This window comes from Lonchura striata, chromosome 3 (genome assembly GCF_050655825.1).
Source record: "Lonchura striata isolate lonStrDom1 chromosome 3, ASM5065582v1, whole genome shotgun sequence".
Taxonomy (NCBI): Eukaryota; Metazoa; Chordata; class Aves; order Passeriformes; family Estrildidae; genus Lonchura; species Lonchura striata.
The window spans coordinates 84775442-84796186 of NC_140705.1; the positions used below are offsets into that span (position 1 = coordinate 84775442).

At 51.3% G+C, this 20745-nt stretch overlaps 1 long non-coding RNA gene across 7 annotated transcripts in view; it reads right to left on the minus strand.

Annotated features, from left to right (window-relative positions):
* The window catches only part of LOC144246047 (uncharacterized), a 123446-nt gene that overhangs the window by 90975 nt on the left and 11726 nt on the right, over positions 1-20745 (minus strand). For 3 of the 7 annotated variants that reach the window (XR_013339692.2, XR_014953844.1, XR_014953843.1), the window contains exon 2: positions 121-18815. This is a non-coding gene — a long non-coding RNA (uncharacterized LOC144246047). The remainder of the gene's footprint in view (positions 1-120; positions 18816-20745) is intronic. The other 4 variants (XR_014953845.1, XR_014953846.1, XR_014953848.1 and 1 more) reach the window with 4 other exon arrangements.

Consider the following 20745-nt stretch of genomic DNA (forward strand, 5'->3'; position numbering starts at 1 on the left):
GCCTGGAACAGCTCCCACAGAGCACCAAAGCTCTTTCCCTCCACTCAACCCCCTGCATCCTGGCCACCTCCTGCACCCCTCTTTGGGAGTGTCCTGAAAGGAAGTCTCACTTGTACTCACCACTCAAAAATGCCTCCCCAAATCACCAACATTCGTATTCCACACTCACACACAATTTCCTGTAGAAGGGAAGGGAAGGGAAGGGAAGGGAAGGGAAGGGAAGGGAAGGGAAGGGAAGGGAAGGGAAGGGAAGGGAAGGGAAGGGAAGGGAAGGGAAGGGAAGGGAAGGGAAGGGAAGGGAAGGGAAGGGAAGGGAAGGGAAGGGAAGGGAAGGGAAGGGAAGGGAAGGGAAGGGAAGGGAAGGGAAGGGAAGGGAAGGGAAGGGGACTGACACAGAGGAGCCTTTCAGAAGACATGGTTTCTTTGCATGCACCTCTGTGCATTATGTTACAGGCCAACTGGGAGTTAAGTCTTAGTCTCCTTCTTTTCCTCATCTTCTGAAAATGGATGAGGTTTCCAGATATTTTGGAGACTGTTGGTGTGCCACACCCCTGAGTCAGAAGCTGTCAGTAACAGTTCCACACACGTGGGTGACACTGCTGGGATCAGAAAGTCCCTGGAATATCACAAACCGGACAATAGGCACGTAGTGACTTGATTAGTCAGGCCCACCCTTGGCACAACTAGGAATATACCAAGGCCACAACCAAGGTGTCCCTGTGACCTGGAGAGCACGTAGCGCTTCTGCTCTCCAGGGAAGTGACAACAGTGTAGATATGCAGGGATAGAGCCCACAGCAGCTCCTATGCGACTCTGCTGCCAGGGCCTGTCAGCTGTGTTTCTCTGCCATTTGCATCTCCATCTGCACACTTTTGGGATATCCAACCCAAACAACTGCTCCTCAGAGGGGACAGGTTTCATCAGCTGAGATCCTCTTGGAAAGATATTAATCCTGCAGCAGACAAACCCAAGAGGAAGCAGTAGCATATGGACTTGGGGGTAGCTGGTGCCTTTTCAGGGTACTGAGATGCTCCTGGGCAGCAAGTTACCTCCCTTGCTGGGTGTCACTTGCAGACCAGGCCAGTGGGTATTGTCACAGAGCCCTGGCTCTTTGCCAGGGAAAACAGAAAAGACTGTGGGCAGGGAGAGGCAAATGTCATGAGTAGGCCAGAACACCGGCTTCTGAGCTCACATCAATCACATTTGTAAATATGTTATTCATTTCTCAGTTACTCACCATAGAAGGCTACTATGCAGCCTCTGGCTATCAGAGAGCAAAAGCATTTAAGAGCATTAAGTCTATAAGCAGGCCTGACACATGAAAAACTGCTGTGTGAAGGCAGCACTTTTCAACTTTGTGTCCTCACTGTGGCTTTCTAGCCCAGCCCTGAGGACCTGGTTCTGCCATTGCCCTGAAGCATGCCTGACTGCCACCTAACACATCATATACACAGCAGATTTAGAATTTGTACTTCTAGTCATGGCAAAGTAGAGGTGCCAAATAATAACCCAGGTTTCTTGAAGCACATGAGTAATTATGTGTCTGTAAAACTGGAAAAAGCTAGACTGGCGATTGGCTGCCATCACATTCCCTCCAATGGAGGCAAATGAGGCAGATCTAGTCACATTCTTCATTCACTGCATCCTGCAAACTGCCTTTACAGTGCTCAGTGAGGAAGAGCAAGTCTTTGATCCAGGTAGCCCAAGCAGAGCAGCTAAGATGGATAGACACGCAAACAAGGTCCAAGGTCCTGGGTCCAAACCAGGTTTGGAGAGCGCCACAAATGTGGGCTGTTCAGTTCTGTTCTTCTAGTGGAAAGGTGTCTTAGCCTGTTGGCCAAGGCACAGTGAGGTCCAACATAAACGTGTTGGACTTCATTCCAGACTACTGGGCACAGTGCTGGGGTGACGTGGCAACCTCCCTGCCACCAGGGAAGCAAGCAGGTCACTGTGGAAGAGGAAAAAGAGGGGTCAAGAAGTAGCAGGTGGGAAACTGGGATGAGTAGAAAGCAGGTATGAAAAGTGTAGGAAGTGGTGTGGTCAGATAAGGGAAGGGGCAGAAAGAAGAAGACAAGTTAAGGGATAAATTGAAAGGACCAGAAGGGAAGAGGTTGTTAAAGGGAATTACAGATGCTGTTTTAACTGAGAATTATCTGGACCAGAGACTCCCTCCACAGTTGCCCAACCTCTAGGCCTGGATCCCAAATGAGCAGCAAATTAACAGATGAGAGAATTTAAAACAGATCTTAGGAGGGAGATGAATGAGTGGGAATTATCAGCATTCAGAAAACTGGTGGAGACATCCAGACCCAGAGAGGCAAATATAGAAAGAAGATGGAAATGCAAACACAGCCAGGTGTATGCACTGAAATCCCTAACACGTGGGGGATAAGCAAAGGACATAATGAAGCTGAGCTGGCTCACAGGGAAACAGCCTGACCCCACCATGTGCCACCAGTGCTGCTTCAGAGCAGCTTAGCCCTGGAGCACTCCGTTAGGGAAATGTCACTCTGGAAATAGTCTAGTTGGTGGTGAGATCATTCATTCTTCTCAGCTGGAAACCTGACCCTGTTGCCAAACTTATTTTCCAGGCTAGAAGCTGATGCTCATGGAAAACTTTGGCCCTGAGGCCCAAATAGAGATCCTGAGCTTGTCAGTGCCAGTGCTCAGCAGCCCAGCAGTCTGCACAGCCATCTCAGAAGTGTCTCTGGCCACACTGGAGCTGGGTCAGTGGCTCAGCTGGGGAAGATGAGCACAGCCAGCATGATGTGGTGGCAAGTCACACTCCACACACTGTCACCGGCTCCCAGGAAGCCACGTGCTGGCTAAATTTGGGTTGGCATGGAGTACTCAATGCATGATCTTCAAAGAGCTTTTACAGAGGCAAAAGCCTGTTAGTAAGTGGCAAGGGTGTAAGAGGGCTCAAATACCTGGTTTGATATTAGGTACCCTAGCTGCTATTAAAGGGAGTTCATTTCTCCTGGATCTCTGGCAGCAGGAGGAGACATGTTTAGAAGGCTGTTATGGCTCCAAGCATCACATGAATGAGTGTGGATATGTCAAACTCTTTCAGTTGTGGCTTTTGTCACAAAGTCATGACTGCCAAACTACCATCCTACATCACAGGTTTTGGGCAACTCACACTGTGCCACGCCAGGGAAGTGAGCCATTGCATTGGCAGGGCACTCCCCCAGCCCAGCTCTTGCTACCTACTGGCCGTGCTGCTTCAGCTGCTTTTCCATAAGCAGTTGGCCTCAATCCAAAGAAAACAGCAGCAGTGGTGCCATGTCAGTGCAAATGTCTGTGGGAAAGCCAGGCCTACCGTGGGCAAGCAGTCTTCATGGAGCTCAGGGGGAGGCTGGGCATGCTCCAGGCCCTGTGCCTAATATTTGCTGTGACACCCAGATAATATTTATAGGCTGCTGGCAGGTGCTCACCTCGCTTTGGCTGGTGCAATATTTGAGTGTGCAGTGAAGGTATGAATTATACCCTGTTTCAGGCACTGCGGAACATTGAGGGATAGTCAGGAGTACAGGCACCTACCCTGCCTCCAGCTGGGGTTGCAGGCAAACTCCTGCAAAGCCCTCATCACCTTCCCTTGCCTTCCCTGCAAAAAGCACTGGCCTGGGGGGACAGGGCAGCCCCAGGAGCCCCCAGGCACTTTGGTCTCAGGCACACCAGGGAGAACCAAGGGACAACATTCCTAAGGAGGAGCTGAATTTGGAGTCAGACACACATCATTTGGGACACTGGAGTGAACTGAAATGCCAGGTGTCCGGATGGAAGGATGGTGGGCGTCCCTGCTCCGGCCGGCAGTGCCTAAGAACCATTAGCCGAGGCGCCAAAAAAGGCCGCTGCCTGCGGGCAGACGTGATTGCAGGCACAGCCTCGCTCCTGGGCTTGTGGGAAGCTGGCGGAAACCCTCCCGGTTTCCCCTGGTCCCGGCTCAGCTGCGCTGGGAGATTTGCATTGGCAGCAGGGTGGCGGGGAAGCTCTCCCGCCCCTCGCCCGCACGCTGCCAGCGTCCTGCCAGTGCCGGCAGCCTTTCGCCTCTGTGAACTTTTTGTCTCTTGTGTGAAAGGGGAGTGTTTATCAAAGGAATCGTTTAAACAATTTAAATGCATCTTAATTAGAAGTGGACCAATGGCACAAGGAGCCATACAAGGAGCAATACCTTTAGCTTAGAAGCACACCTTTCCCCGTGCACTCCTCTCTCACCTATAGACATCCCTCCCTTCCATCACAGGTCCCTGGGAAGCTCAGCTGGCTAAGTACCTCGATCCGCTCTGGCAGCCTGCAGTGTCCCCACAGCCCCACGCTACCCCCAGCCCAGCTGCATGTTACGATATGCACGGCTGGGTCAGTGCCCCCTCCATCCCCTCTCCCAGCCTCCCACTGCTCTCCCAGCCCCAGGACCCTGCCCCCTTCCTGCCACCCCTCACTCCTGACCCTGGTGTCACCTATAGCTGCAACAGCTATTCAACCTATATGCATTACTAAAAGAAGAATCCTCTGTAGAGCAGCAGAAAAGTCCTGGCTGTACAACGTGCGCAGGAGTGAAAAGGGAAGGCTGTTAACACCACTTGGAAAGGGGCCTGCATTTGACAACAAACACAGCCAAGTTTCAAGTTCCTCGCTAATTAGTCTATTAGCTGTATGAGCAGAGAATGCTGCTCAGCACCCAGCGCCGCTCTGCTCCCGCGCTTCGCCCGGTCACCTCAGCAACCATGTGCCCCATCTCCATGGTCCGGTGCTACGTAGGCATCACACCAGCAACTGACCACTCGCCTGCGTCTGCACAGAAGAGCCAGCCCTGTGAAGAAGGTGTTGGGGAGAACCCATCCTCCTGTCAAGCAGCACACCTCCCAGTCATGCTCTTGTGCCTGCAGAGCCATCAGTCCAGGGAAGACACCGCTCCCTGGGGCATACTCAAGCAGGGATGAAGGAAAACCATAGTTATTCGCCCTGGCACATGAACCCATACACCTCTGCACCCTCAGCCTTTCACCACCTTTCCCAGCCAGCCAGCCCAGCAGAGAGAGGTTCCCAGTGCATCAGCAGCAGCTGGGGAGCATCCATCTATCCGTCCATTTGTCCAGGGAAAGGGTTAAACAGCCGGTGCCTCACCCTTGAGGCCAGCCTGGGTTTCCAGCATGGAAGGGAGAGGCTTACAGCTGGGGATCATTACTGGGCAGCCATAAGGAGGGTGGAGACCTTCCTCCCACACTGATCAGAGGAGCTTTGCAACTGTATGCCCTGGAGCTAAGAGATGAGGTCCAGGGCTTGTTTACCACTTTCTGCAAAACAGGGGAGTTTTGTCCACACCAAGGAGAATATCAGCAAATACCACCAAAAAGTGACGTGTTATGTGCTCTCCAGAGCAAGGGGACCACTTGATGACCAGTCAGTCTGCTTCGGTTGACTTCTCCAAATCAGAAGGCCCTGATTTGTCTGGCCTGCCTTGGAGTATTAATTCATCTAATATTCTCCAGAGCAGGAGGCAAGAGGGGATATTGTGTTCCCTCACCTTTTACTCCTGCAGAGCCCACTGACAAGTCATGGGAACAGAGACACCTCTGCTGTCTGAAAATATGGAGCAGCAAAACATCTGATTCTGTCCTGCCCTGTGCAGAACTTGCAGGAATCAAGGGAAAAGGACAGGCAGCCTTTCTGACTTGAATATAGTGCAAAACCTCCACACACTGAGTGCTCTCTGCTCAGGCTGTCCAAAAGACTTGGAGAAATTTAGCAAAATCCTAAGGGATGAACTAATAGTAGAAGAACTAAGCAGCAGCCATTTTGTTATGGGCATGGCATGTTGCCTGGACATCCACAGCTGAATGGAAACCCACATGCCAAGGGATGCTGGAAACATGGTCTTTTTCTTGGAACAACGGGGAGCTCCATATGAAAAATGGATGACTCAGTCTCCTTAGCACCACAGTCAGACAGGGAGGGGAAGAAGTTGTGGTACTACTCCAAGCTCAGCCCCTTGGAACAAATTTGCCAGATACAAAAATGAGATGTTATGAGATGTTTGGCTAGTGTGGCTGTTTCCCTGCTTCATGCCCTCAAGCAGCAAAGCTGTACTGGCTGGTAGAAATCAACAGTGTAGACACAATCTACTTGGTTTCCAATGAAAGCCAGGAATGTCTGGAGGGCCAGTCGTACCTTCTGAGGGTTGAATGGATGTGTATCTCTTCATCCAGCAGAACTGAACCAACTGCTGGGGAAGTTTCATCTTGGTTAAACAGGACATCCAGAGAAGGTACTTTCCAAGATCTAATTTGTACTATGCACTGTGACACCCTTCTCCTCCCTTCCAAGCATAGGGGATTTTGTAATCTCTGCAGGATGGCCTTATCAAATACTCTTGAGCTGAAATATAACATCTCGGAGGAAGCTATTCCCCTTGATTTCATCCTGAACATTACACAAATGTGATTCAGCCAAGGAGTTTGGAGGAATTATTTATTATTGTGTCCTGAGATCACTGACGTTGCTTTTCTGTGAAATCGCTGAGAAGCAGAAAACAGATCATTGGCCTCAGGTCCTTAAAAATAATATAAACCTATGGGGAATGTCTCTGCTGCAGACCTCATCTGCTCTTGGCAGATGTTTATACTACAGTGGCCTCTCTCATCTCAGAGCTGTAATCCAGACAACAGTCAGCTCGATCATTGCAAATGTGCCTCCATTACACTAAAGTGTGTGGTGGGTTGGCTATTCTATGACAGCCAGTTTTAGGGTCTAGTTTTTCCATGCAGAGTCCACCAGCCTCTGTGAACATGCTCACCCTCTAGCAGAGGCACCCACTGCTTGAGCCAGCTTTTACAGAGCATTTGAGTTTGAAGGAGTGGTTCTTGCACTTCAGCACCAGGCTGAATCAGCTCAGAGAGAAGAGGATTCCCCATTCAGAAAATGGCAATCAGTCTGCATGAAAAGGAAGGTAGCTCAGGTCTGCTCTGGACAATCTTTTTTGCAGAAGTCTGGCATGGTTCTGAAGGACTCCTGTGGGTTCACCTTCACATTGAATCCCTGGAATCTCCTGTGGAAGACACAGCAACTTAATTGTGCTCCCCTCCAAAGGGCTGCTGTCAGGTCTAGTGGAGACTGAGCCCCTCTTCTCCTGCTGTCATGAAAACTCATTCAAAGATTGTTGTTTACTCCACATTTGCAGCTTACCTTCCATTAGTGGTTTAACTTCAGTCACCAGAAGGGTATGCTTCCTCCACCCCCTCTCTAGATCTTCACTTTTTATCTACCCAGCACCAAATGAAGGGCCTACTCAAGAAGCCTTCCAACCTGATTCTTGTACACAGGAATGATGTAATAAGCCTTTCTGGTTGATTGCAAATTTAGGAGCCTCCACAATGCAACTAAACCACTCCATTTTCCATGAAGAAGTGATAGCAGCCTGCTGTCTTCTGTCAGCTCAAGGGGAGGTCCGTCTGAACAGCAGGTTAAGCTTCATTTAGGCTTCCTGGTGTTGTGCCATGTATCCTGCAAGGCTATCCACTTTTTGAAACATGGAATATAGTGTGGCATCTAAAAAAACACTGCAATGTGGGGAGAATCACTGTTATGACCTTGTCAACCTGCAAAGACCATGTGTGTCTTACCACATGGTAATGGTGCAGGATCTAAAACAGGGCACCTGAGACATCATCTAGCTGTATCTCTTGCCAAGGACAGATACCACTATCCAGGCAGGCCTGACAAGTACTTGTAGCATCTTGGTTTTGGAAATTTCTCAAGAAGGAGATTGTGTCATTGGCATTGGAGCATCTGGTTGGAGGCCTGTCATGAGTGGTGTCCCCAAGGTTCACTACTGGGCCCAGTATTGTTTCACAAGTTCATCAGTGACTTGGATGAAGGAGCAGATACCTCCTCAGCAAGTTCCCTGATGACGCAAAGCTGGGAGGAGCAGTGCCCCAGAGAGCTGTGCAGCCCTTCAGAAGGACCTTGACAGGCTGGTGAGATGGACAGAGGGGAACTGTCTGAAATTCAACAAGGGCAAATGCAGGGTCCTGCACCTCGGGAAGAATAACCCTAGGCACCAGAACAGGCTGGGGGCCAACATGCTGAGGAGCAGCTCTGAAGAAGGAGCTGGTGATCCTAGTGGACAACCAGCTGTCCATGAGCCAGCAGTGTGTCCTTGTGGCCAAGAAGGTCAATGGAATCCTGGGTGCATTAGGAAGGGCATTGCCAGCAACTCAAGGGAGGTGATCCTGCCCCTCTGCCCAGCCCTGGTGTGGTGCACTTGGAGTACTGTGTCCAGTTCTGGACTTCTCAGGACACAAGAGACATGGAGCTCCTGGAGTGGAGGGTAAAAAAAACGATTAAGGGATTGGAGCATCTTTCTTACCAGGAAAGGCAGGGGAAGCTGGGCCTGCTCAGTCTCAAGAAAAGACAACTGAGAGAGGACCTCATCAGTGTCTGTAAGTATCTGAAGGGCAGTGCCAAGAGGGTATTTCCAGGCTCTTCTTGGTGGTGTTATGCAATAAGACAAGATGCAATGGGGAAAAACTGATGCACAGGAAATTCCACCTGAATATGAGAAAGAGCTTCTTTACTGTGTGGGTGACCCAACACTGAAACAGATTGCCACAACAGAGAGGTTGTGGAGTCTTCCTCACTGAAGATATTGAGGAACTGTCTGGACACAACCCTGCAGGATAACCCTGCTTAAGCAAAGATGTTGGGCCAGGTGATCCACTGTGGTCCCTTCCAACCTGACCCATTCTGTGATTCTGTGATTGTGTGGTCTCAACAAAGAACTCTGTCTTAAGAGAACAGGAGCCCTTAAGGAACTGAAAAGTTTTTCTGGAGGTCTATCTTGAAGATAGAGAACAACTTGTTTTGTTTCTTTTTTAGACATTTTTTATGAATCTGAAGGTTGTCATGTTTTCCCTTTCCTCCTCTCAAAAGCAGACTAAACAAATTAAGTTCTTTGAAACTTCGCTCATAGTTCATGGTTACTAAGCTGCTGATCATCTTCCATGGACTCTGATAGGTGTAAGCTTTTCTTGAACTATATTGCCTAAACTGAATATATGCAGAAAGTATGAGGCTTTCCTAATACTTCAAAAAGTGAAATGATTGCAGCATGCCTGGTGCTTGTGGCACTTTTGTTTATATAGCCTAGCAGCAACCTTTGTTTTTCTTCACATCTGTGTGTCATCAAGTCACTCACAGTAACGACACCCATTACCTCAAATGATATCCATGTCCTTTTCTGAAGGCCTTGTTGCCCCTTTGTATATGCATGCAGCAAATTATCCTGCAGTGTGTGGCTTGCATTTGCCCTTATTGCAGAATTGCATCCTGTTTATATGCTTTTCACCAGTGTCACATCCTGCCTGAACTCCCATCCTGAGCTCCAAAGTGCCTGCAAATCAATGTCAGCAAAAGACTCAACATGAGCCAACACTGTGTGCTCACAGCTCAGAAGGCCAATGGAATCCTGGGCTCCATCCAAAGCAGCGTGGTCAGCAGGGCAAGGGAGAGGATTCTGCCCTGCTGTTCTTCTCTGTTGAGAACCCACCTGCAGTGCTGCATCCAGCTCTGGAGTCTCCAGCACAAGGAAGGACTTGCACCTGTTGAAGCAAGTCCAGATGTGGGTCATAAAGTTGGTAAGAGCACCAGAGCACCTTCCCAACAAAGACAGGTGGAGGAACTTGGGGCTGTTCAGCTTGGTGAAGAAAGACTGCATGGAGATATTATAGGAGCCTTCCAGTATCTGAAGGGGGCCTACAGGAAAGCTGAACAAGGATTCTTCATAAGGAACTGTAGAGATAGGACAATAAGTAATGGCTACAATCTGAAAGAGAGGAAATTTAGGTTAGATATTAGGAAGAAATTCTTTACTGTGAGCATGGAGAGACACTGGAACAGGTTTCCCAGGGAGGCTGTGGATTCCCCACTCCTGACAGTGTTCAAAGCAAGGTTGGGCAAGGCCTTGAGCAACCCTGGTCTAGTGGGAGGCGTCCCTGCCCATAGCAGAGGGTGTTGGGACTAGATGATCTTTAAGCCATTTCAACCCCTTAACATTCTGTAATTCTGTGGAATGTAATATACATCTTTGAAAACAACAACCAGGTGGATCGTGCAAGTAGCTCTCAACATTAGAGCCAGGACACATCTTGCTCATCTCCTCCAACCCTCTTGTAGAAGGAAATTAGGTTGTTGCCAAACCCATGTTGACTCTTACTTCTCACGTTGCTCTCTTGGTGAGCCTTACAAATGGAGTATCTGTTCCAGAGCCCTTGCTGTTGCTGAAGGCAGCCTGAAACTTCTGAAGTCCTGTGACTCCATTTCCTTTACTGCTTTTATTCCCAAGTCATCTGGAACCTCAACTCTTCTTCTTAAGGTAATTACTACCACATTTAAAACCATTTCAGCCAGTATTTCTGCAGGGCCATGTAATCTGAAAGGAACGGAGACACATCTGAGGTCACTGACAAAAGGATGAGGGAACGAGTGACTCTGCCCCATCTGTGGGGCACGTGGCTCCAATTTCTCTGCCTGGTTAAGGTAGCCTGCAGGTGCAAGTCCAGCACCTCCTGTGCCACAAGGAGTGTACATGAGCCTGCAGACAGCATCCTGCAGCATCTGGCCTGTTTACGTAGCAGGGAGCTTTTGTTAACATCAGGAGGTTAGCCAATGAAGGGAAATTTTACAATTACACCACACAGCTCTGTTGACTCAAAAGGAAGAGCTAACTTCAAAGCTCCACATAGCCAGGCTCACGTAACCCAGCCAGCTGCACAATGGGACATTTCAGTGAAGGCTGGGAGTCTGCTGGATGGATGCAAAACATTCACACAGGGCAGATAGCAGCTCTCGCTAGGCAGCTGGCAAACGGGCAGCTCCCAGGAGCCAGAGAGAGCCATGGGAAAGGGGCAGGCAGAGCAGGGAACAAAGGCTGCCGAGTGGCTGCGGTGCGATGCTGATCAGCATCCTCTCCATCAAGATGGAGCTGGCAGCTGCCTCTGGGCACCCTGGATGAGTGGGCCACTGAGTTCCCAGGCCCCTTGAGGGATGCAACAGCAGTTTCACAAAGTGCAGTTCTGCGCATCAGTGAAGGGGCTGCCCCAGCGTTGCCCCCCTGTCCCAGCCACGCTGTTTTTCATTTCTTTTCCTAGACAGGATAGGCCAAAGTCTTTGGGGAACCTTTCTGCCTTGTCCCCTTACCTTTAGCCATGAATGAACTTATTCTTTGCCCTGTTCTTGGTCCAGCAGTTTTCCCAGCTGAGCCATGAGCGAGGCAGGCAGAGGGAAACACTACACCCAGCTCTCACTCACTTCTCCCCTGCCCGCCACAGAGCCAGGCAGCCCTGCACACAATCAATTACAGGGGACAGAAATGCCCCGTGCCCAATATCCGCTGGGCCTGAGTGATGACAGCCCACTAATCATTTCCAGAATTTGTGAATGGAATTAATGGTTGGGTTTGCCTTCAGTGAGTGTGGGAAGGGCAGCTGGGGGAAGGGATGGGCCCACCTTCAGGTAGGGAAGAGACAAAGCTGCGCAGAAATTGCTGTGCTGCTGCAGTGATCCAATCTGAGAGGTGTTTTATGAGTTTCTAGGACAGAGATAGATGTCCTGTGAGACATCTCATGATAGTGAGTGGTTATAGCTTTGCTGGACACCAATCTCCCTTCCCACCCATCACACAGACCTTCCACTTCCAACAATTTCATGGTCCCTCCCCTATTTCTCAAGGTCTTGGAAGGAGTAGGTCCTGCCTCCACTCTGCCAGCCCTGCCAGGCAATCAGTTCTGCCTGCTGGCCTGCTTTCCCAACAAGCATCTGCATGCTCCTTCACTTCTCACCTGCTTGTGTCTGGGAGAAGCTTCCCACACATCTTCTCCAGATCTCTTTTTCCACTGTGGTGCTGGGGAGTGTAGACTGAGATCAGCCACTCACTTTATCCCAGCTGTGAACCTGCCTCACTGAATTTCCTGATGTCCCCAAATCCCTCAAGGCTAGTGCAAGGGTTGTTGCTTGGTTGCCTGCTCTGGGAGAAGTACGTCCTTGGAAGGAGCCATCTTTTATAGTTTGGTGTCTCAGCAGGATCCAGCAGCACCCCAGGGGCTCTGCTTGCAGAAGGAGTACCTGGTCAAAAATCAGCTCCTGCACTCCAGACACAAGGTATAGCTCCAGTGGTACACAAGGTATGGCCCCCAGGATACCTAAGGCAAAGAAAGACTTTTATTATTCCTGATGTCACCATGAGATCATCACTCCAGAAGAGAAGCAAGGAGGTACTTGCTGACCTGGCTTGTTGCTTTGAAGCCCCTCATCCAAAAGCAGCCTCAAGAGGGTTTCTAGGATGTTGTCCTAAGAACAGACCTTTTGAAGGTTTGTTTGAAGGTATAGCTTTGGTCTACAATGTATGAAAAAACCCCTCTGGTCTTTCCATATATCCCCACTCTGGGCCTCAGCAAAGAAGCTCCTCTGAAGGGAGGCTAGTGGCAAAGTCCTGGGGAGACAAGCTGGAAAGAGCTATGAAAATGGAAGCCAGCAAGAGGGTGGGATGCCTGGAGGGTTGCAAAGAAACTTTCAAGTAATTGTTTCAGAGGAATAAGAGATTGGGCTGTGGAATGGAAATTAAGGAGCTGGTTTGCAGTGCATGTGCAGGACAGGCAGGAAGCCTTTGGACACTCCTGGAGCAGGGTGGCCAGCTCCCACAAGAGCAACATCATATGTAACACCCTCATGTACATCTACACACAGAGCTTTAGCAGTATACATATTTTGGGATGAGCCTCACTGCCTGAATTCCAGATAAGGATTTTACAGAGATTACTTGCTCCCAATTTCAAACCACTGCAGATTTCCAGACATCAGGTGGCTGCTTTTTCCCAGCTGCTGCAGGCAGGGAAAAATGCATCCTTTACCAGAGATCATCAGAACAGGAAACCTTCCCTGCGTAGCCTGCTACACACTGAGTTTGACAACATTCTCCAGACCCTGCCTGCCTCAGCTGGGTGAGCAGGATGTTTGCAAAGAGCCTGGGATGAAATTACAGTCTGGGAGGTCTCTTATTCCTCCTCACAGCCTCAGAGTCGAGCTCAGTGCCCTGATCAGATCCACTTTATGAGTGCTGCTGTTCGATGTGAAATCGCCATCCTGAGTTCAGGGCTTGAGATAGATACAATTAACAGGTTTCATGTAGTAACCAAGATAAAGGGGGATGTCTGCTGGATGCCAGGCCAAGTTGTGCCCAGGATCATGCCAACACACACATTTGGGAGACCAAACATGTACCAGGAGTGTGAATAAATTACCCAGGCTCATTTATCACCACCTCTCATTTATCCCTGCCTCTCAGGGAGGCTCACTTCCTGTCTCAGTGCCAGGCTGCACATACAGGAGCAGAGCTCTGGCTAAGGCTTGCCTAGGAATCCCAGGCAGCATGCTCCCATCCCCACAGCCTGGCTGCTCCCTCTTGAGCCTGGCAGGCAGGGAAGAGCTGTGAGACAAGCCAGGCAGGAGGGTGGCAGAAGCCCACTTGTGCTTCTCACCTGCTCCTGTGGGCCTTGCTCCTAACTGGTGCCAGCTCCTTGCAGGTGACCATCTGGGATGCAAGTCATTGGCTAATGGGGCCAAGCAGAACTGGGGGATGCTGCGGGGCTGGGGCAGTGCTGCAGAGCTTCCAGAAGAGGGATGCTGTTTGTGGAGGGCCTGGGTGACAGTGGGGTCTTGGCAGCTGATGTAGGGGAGAGAGGAGCCAGATCAGCCCTTTTCAGCTGAAGAGTAAAGCAAGGGGAGAGCCCAAAGACGAAGATGTGGCACTGTGCGTCAGGCATTGGGAAAGGCCTGCAGTTGCATCCTGAGGCACAAGGATGCATGGAAACAGGGCCGTGTTTGCTCTGCTCGGACTGCCAGGGCCACACTGAGGGAAGGTTTCTCCTTCCAAAGCCTTTAGTCCCACTTCAGTACATCCCTGAGCTCACAGCAGAACAGGCTGCCTGAACGAATAGGACTATACTTCTCCAAAAATAGAGTTGGTGAGGGCTGAGAGAACCCAGTGCTACCGCACTGCAGGGCTCCTCCTCCAGGCAGCTCTATCTCCTGGGCCCTCCCTTTGCTCCTGATGGGCTGCATCTCCTGTCACCCCACAGTCTCCTCCTCCACCACTGGCTACCAAGAGCTGAGTCTATTGGCGTTGTTTGCATCAGCCAATCTAAGGCTGATCCGGCCAGGGATGTTACTGAAGAGCTGGAAACAAAGAAAACTCTGTACCACTACCCAAAGATTACCCATATGCTTCAGGAGCAGAATCCCTTTGGCTTAGTAATTCTTTTACAAAGGAAGGAAGATGTAGACAAGTGTCTTGTGAGCTTCTTCAGCAGATGTGTTCACCCTCCTATCACCCCACCAAAACAAGGAGCATGTAATATGTCCCCAAAGTCTAAAGAGCCCCACAGCTTTCTGAAAGCCCTCATGCTCTACATGCCCAACAAACTTCTGCAAGCACTGGCCACACTGGGACTGGAGCTTGCAGAGGAGGGCTCGGATCTTAAGGAGAACTTGGAGAATGTGAAAATCTGGGGAGACAAAAGATCAGTCTTGGATGTAAAACAATCCAAGGAAGAGAGAAAGTTTGTAACTAGCTCAGGGATGGAAGGCTGTGGGAGGACAGAAGGTATGCTCCGAGGGATGTCATGGTGCAAGGTCTGCACAGGCACAGCAATTGCTGTATGCAGTGAGCTCTTGGAGCAGCAGCAGGAAAGGGATTCAAACACAACTCAGGTGGTCTCTTACTTAGAGGAAGGGAATGGTGCAGAGGACAAACACCAGCCAGGTAAGTGGAGAAAAGGACCACCATCTCTTCTCCTGAAACACTGCTCTGGCCCTCATGTACCTGGGGCTTCTGCCAAGAGGAACCAGCAACATCTCCCAGGGGAAGGGATTTGCTCCATATGCCCAGCTCAGATTAATAGAAATGGGGGAGCTCCTTGACACACTGGCTAATAAAATACAGCAGCAGCCCAAGTACTAAACTTGAAAACATGTTCTAAAACATCATGCCCACCACACATCCCTCGCCCTCCAGTGACATCTCTCTGTACTCAGCACAGCCACAGCAGGCAGCCCTGATGGTGTGTGCTACGAGGCCCAGAGACAAGCACAGGGACTGCAGCAAGCTGGTGAGCTGCGCACTGCAAAAATTCCCTGTAGGAATTTACTGCAAATTTCTTTACTCCTTTGGCATCTCCCCCAAACACACAGCAGGGTACTGATGGGAAGGATGGCTCTTGGGCTCATAGAATGTTTGTCCCAGAGAGCATATGTGCTGTCCTTGCAAATGGCATAGCATGCTGCAAAGGACCCTCTATCACTCCTGAAGGAAGAACCCAATCTAGCATTAAATCCAGCTGGCTTGAGTGTCAAAAGCAACAAAGCTCTGGTCCCACAGACTTCAATATGAGTCATTTACACCCAGCATGGAGCCTGGACCATGTCCTTGTGGTGACTAACTATTGCCATTCCTAGCTCTGAGGTGTCTGTGTATGTTCTATACCTGCCCAGCTGCTGCCTTTTCCTAGAGAGAAGTCATCCCTTGGGCTCTGCCACCAGTACTGTCCTGCACAGTTTCTGTCCTGTGCTGCCTTCCCCTGCCTTGACTGGCAGGCAACATGGCTGGTGCTGTGGTTTCCTCAGTTCTCCCTTCCCTGGTGCTGCAGCCAGTCATAGAACCATGGGACCATAGTCTGTGGCAACAATGATGACAGCAGAAATCCTCATAATGCAGTACATACAAGCACTGATGAGGGTACTCAGTTCCAGGCCTACAACACCTCTCCTTTCTAGCTCCCCAGCACTTTCTTTTCACTGCCAGGACAGACTGTGACAAGGTTTGGTTATTTAAAGAGACTCACTCCCAATCAGTACAAGGCTTCTTTGGCCATCCCAGTCCCACTGGCTGATGGGCATCTCACACAATCAAAACACAGCGTATTTGTGGCCAGAACCAAGTCCTGAGCAGGAACAGCAAAGGGCTCTTCTCCAGGGTCTCTCCAGTGGTTTCACCTCCTTGGTGAAACTACTAGGAAATAATAACCCATTGAAAAAGCAAAAGAGTAAGTACTCCTGTGTTCCCTCTGTGAACAAACCAACCCCAAAGACCCCACCCAGACTAGAGTGCAAGACACCAGGTGACTCCCACAGGTCCACCCACTGGGAGAGAAGCGGCACAAGAGATCTGAGCCATGCCATGGTTCCCAAAAACCTTCTTCCCTGCCTGCTTCTCAATACCCCTACCACTACCCCAGCTCCCTTTCTCGCTATCTCTGCCATGTCAGCCCACAGCTGTGCTCAGTGCAGGATTCAGTCACTTCCTGACATTCAGCACTGTGCAGGGTGACCAGGAGCAGATGTATATGAGCAATCAGAGAGTGGGAGATCTAATACCGCAACCAACATCATATGGCCAGCATGTCAGGCAAGGGAAGAAAAAAAAAAAAAAAAAAAAAAAAAAAACACTAAACCACAGACGGCTCAATACTTTCCATGTGGTGCCGCTAAGGAGGAAATCGCCTCCATTTGCTACGTGCAGAGCCGGGTGTCCGCACAGCGGCCGGGAAGAGAAGGGAGCCTGTTTCCCAGGTGGGGAGGAGGGGCTGCCGGGGGAGCTGCAGCGGGAGGAAGGTGCCTCCCACGCCCGCGCGGGACGGGGATGGCGGGGCCGTGCCGGCCGTGGCCGTGCTGCGGGGCACCTCCGCAGGGGCACCGGGCCGGGCTGCGGGCCCCGCTGCCCTCCGCGGGGCGCGGCCGCGCCGCTCCAGCGCTGCTCCCCTCGGGAAGCTGCCCGGGGTCCCGCGCCCGCTCAGCCCCAGCGCCAGGGGCTGCGGGACACCGGCTCCTTATCCAGCATCCCGTCCTGCTGCTGGAGCTGGGGCGCCAGCTCTGACCCGCCCCCTCCCCCGTGTGCATTTTGCCACCGCTCTAAACAGAGGCCAGGGGAGATGAGGACAATTTTCCCAACCCCGCTGCGTCCCGTGTGGTGGGTTGGACGAAGGCTACAATGTCTCCCCCGCTCCCTTCTCGTGACTGCCGCTCTGGCCTCTGCACCCACCAGGGTGCTGCCAGCCTGCCACGGCAGCTACCTCTGGCTGTGCCCTGTCCCCTCCCTGGGCCTCCTGCCCAGCGCAGCCGCCTCTGGGAGCTGCTGCCCCCATCCTTCATCCCAGCTGGCAGCCATTTCTGCTGGGGCAGGAGAGGGGGAAGGATGCTCCTGCCCGAAGTCCCTATCTGAGACACACACAGATTGCTGCTTGCAAGATGATGGCGGAGGATGCAGCACCTGAGGACAACTGAAGTCCCCCTGGAATTTCGAGGGCTTATTCTGTGAGGTGCTGAGCACCTTGGAGGATGGGGGGGGGGGGGGGGTCCCTTCTCTCCAGCCACTCATATCTCATTTCCACCATCACTACTAACACCACATCTACCCCTTCTTCAGACACAGACTTGTTTCTGGGCTGGTGCCACAAGGTCCATGCTCCTCACCCTATCCCACAGCACAGTTTAGACACGATAAAGAAGCCACCCATCCTTAGCCACCCCCAGCACCAGGGTAGTGCACACTCCTTATGCCAGCCTCACTGGGGCAGGAAGAGCCTTGGGCTGAGGGGTGGCACCATATTACCTCATGCACTTGGATCAGGAGGCAAAGTCCCTGGTCAGAGGTCTGTGAAATCGCACCTGGGCTTTGCCAGCCGCGGCAAGTCCATGGTGTGCAAGATGAGCAAGGTCGGGTTGAGGGCAGGAGCTAAGCCTGGGGACCAGGGCACAAGAAGCCCTCCCCCTCTGCCCTAGGCACCTCAGTGAAAAGCAAAGAGGTGTTTGCTGTGGCCTCACTGCTCTCATGTCCAAGCCGCTGTCTGCCACACCCCACAGAGCACATGGGCTTGACATCAGGAGACTCGTGTCCAAAGCATTTCTCCAGCTGTGGAAAGGGACCACCAGAAAGGCTGGGAAAATACCTTCTACTGCCTGCAGCGAACACCTCAGCTGTGAACTGTAAAGTCAGCCTGGTTTTGCTCCAGGCTGCCTAAACACCAGCCCAGACCTCCTGAGTGCCTTCCTCGTCATATCTGCAGGATCACAGCTGCTGAGGAAGTTACAACCCTCCTATCCCCTCTCTGGGAAGCCACTACTCTGTCCCAGTTTGACCCATGTCACAGGGGCCTTGCCTAATCTCATTTGCACAGGGGGGGAACCCATGTAATCCACAGATCTGCATTCATGCCAGGTAAAGCACAATCAAGCTTTAGGCCATTGTCATTTCCTGGGAAAATACAGGATTAACAGGGCCAAGAAATGGGAAATCCAAATGGCCATTTGAGAAACTGTCTGCTATAAAACAAGGTCTGGAGGGGAAGACAGTATTTTGATGGCTGTGGAGTCTTTTTCAAATTCATCAACCATAAAACATAGGGAAGCAAGACAGTGTGTAGCACAACCCATACCATTTTGGCTGATCCATCACTTGTCCCACAGTCCTGCTCGTCCTCAGAAGACCCCATGTGATCAGCGCCAACAACCATCGCAGATTTTTGTGGGGTGCACTGGAATACAGATCATTTGGCACCTCCTGACCCACAAGACCTTCTGGCAATTACGGTGTCCATAGGACACCACGGGAATCAGGATCCTAGGCAGAACACCCCAAGACCCTCCCCAACCTTTTGCAAAAAGCAGAACTTACCTCCAAACACCTCCTGACATGTGGGACTCTCTCCATTAGGATGTCTCATGGTTCCCCTGCAAATTGTCACAGCTGGAGACTTCCTGGGCACCTTCTGCAATGAAGAAGGCTGTCAGGTGGTGAGGCTGTGTGTCCTAGCTCTGCAGCTGCCAGCCAGCACCCGCTGCAGGGGCCGTCCTGTATTCACCACTGTGCTTTATCGATTGTTCGTGGGCAAGAGCTGGTGGTGCCTTACTGAGGAAGGTCCAGTCCATCTGCATGCAGGATGGGTGACCCCCTCACCACATGCAGAGCTTGAAAGCAGCCCCAGCTGGGTGCAAAGCCATGAGACAGTGGCTTGGTTTTTCCTGGAAATCAACATGGTGTCCATTGGAGCTAGCAGTCCCCCAGCAAAGCACAGGGACTTCCAACAGGGACCCCAGTTCATCTTCCAGAAAGGTGTACAGAGGCGACATCTTCTGCTTGCTGGTGCTGAAGGCATAGCGGGGATGATGCCACACCCACTATGCCACACCCATGGGCAGAACACCCACTTCTACTAGGCATCTCCCTGTGTTGGTTCATTAATTTATTTTTCATTTTCTTTCCCCCCCCCCCCCCTTCTTCCTTCTCCTTCTTTCCCCCTAATCCATGAACAGGACTCTCAGGGCTAGAAGAGGAGAAAACCAGCACAGCTGCAGACTGGATCAGCGGCGTGCTGGCAGGCAGGCACACACAGCTGGGAGAGGGGAGCATGCTCTCACACACACAAAGCAGCACCAAATGGAGCGTGTGGAAGAAGGCCAGGGGAGGCCAGTGACTCACATCCTTGGCCTCCATTAGCTTTGAGCCGAGGAACACCAGTAGGTGACCAAGGCTGGCAGGAGATACCACAATGCTGGAGCCGTGCTGAGCATCCACAAGCCACCCAAGCAAAGGATAGACAAACTCTGCTCCTCAAAGGCTGTTCATCATATAAGGGTGGCAGCCATATGAAAAGCACCACATTATCTTCTGTGGATCCAAGTCTAAATATTTATTTCCTTGTCCAAGCCCTGACATGTCCCTCCTTTCTTCTTTGTTTGTCAAAAGTATCCATATCACCAGTGGCAAGAAAAACTTAAATGGGAGAGAGATGCCACAGATGCAGCAGATGCACAGAAAGTGTGGTTTGCTTCTTGCTGAGCGCCCAGGAGATGTGGAGGGCCCTTCCCATGGCAGAGGTGGAGAGTAAGGAGGCTGTTGTGAAAATTGCAGCTGCACCATGAATTCCTGCTCTCCACCTCTTGGGTTATTTTCTCCCCTCCCCAGACACCCCAGTGACACAGCAGGGCCTGGGATGACTGCCAGATTCTCCTTGCTCAGAGGCTATTTAGTCTCCCAGAGAGGAAAAAGAATGTTCATGGGAAACTGCAGAGCAAAAGCAGCACCTCTGAGGACACACAGCACCTTTGCAAAGAGCTTCCCAGCTATGCCTGCACCCACTGCAGCACCACCACAGCAGGATCACCTTCTCGCCTTCCTTGTCTTCTGTGACAGCAGTGGCCTGTGCCAGGGCACAGCAGTAGTGCAGGAGAGAGAGAACAGGGACCTGAGCTGGTGCAGCATCTGCATCCAGCTTTCAGTGCACAGTGTTTCAGCAGCTAAACAAGGACTTAAGGTTTCTGCCATCCTCTGCAACACTTCCACTGCTGCAGTGCAGCCCTCTGCCATTTGCTATGGCCCAGATGTACATCCCAGTGCTGGTCTCCTTGCAGTACACATTCCTCCCAGTCCTTGGCAGCATCACTTCTGTTTGGGATGCTGACTCCCCAGCTTGACAGAACACAGAAACACCACAGACCACCAGAAGAGAAGATGGTAAAGCACCATTTCATCACGCTGCAGAAAAATGGGAGAGGATACTGTACAGCCCTGAGCGGTGGTACAGCCTCATTCAGCCTTGTCTGCCCGTAGAGCCCCCATCTTCAACCATTTCCTCTTGCTCATTTGCACTTCCCAGCACACATTGTTGGTCTGTGATGCCTGGCTCCGCTCTTCCCTCC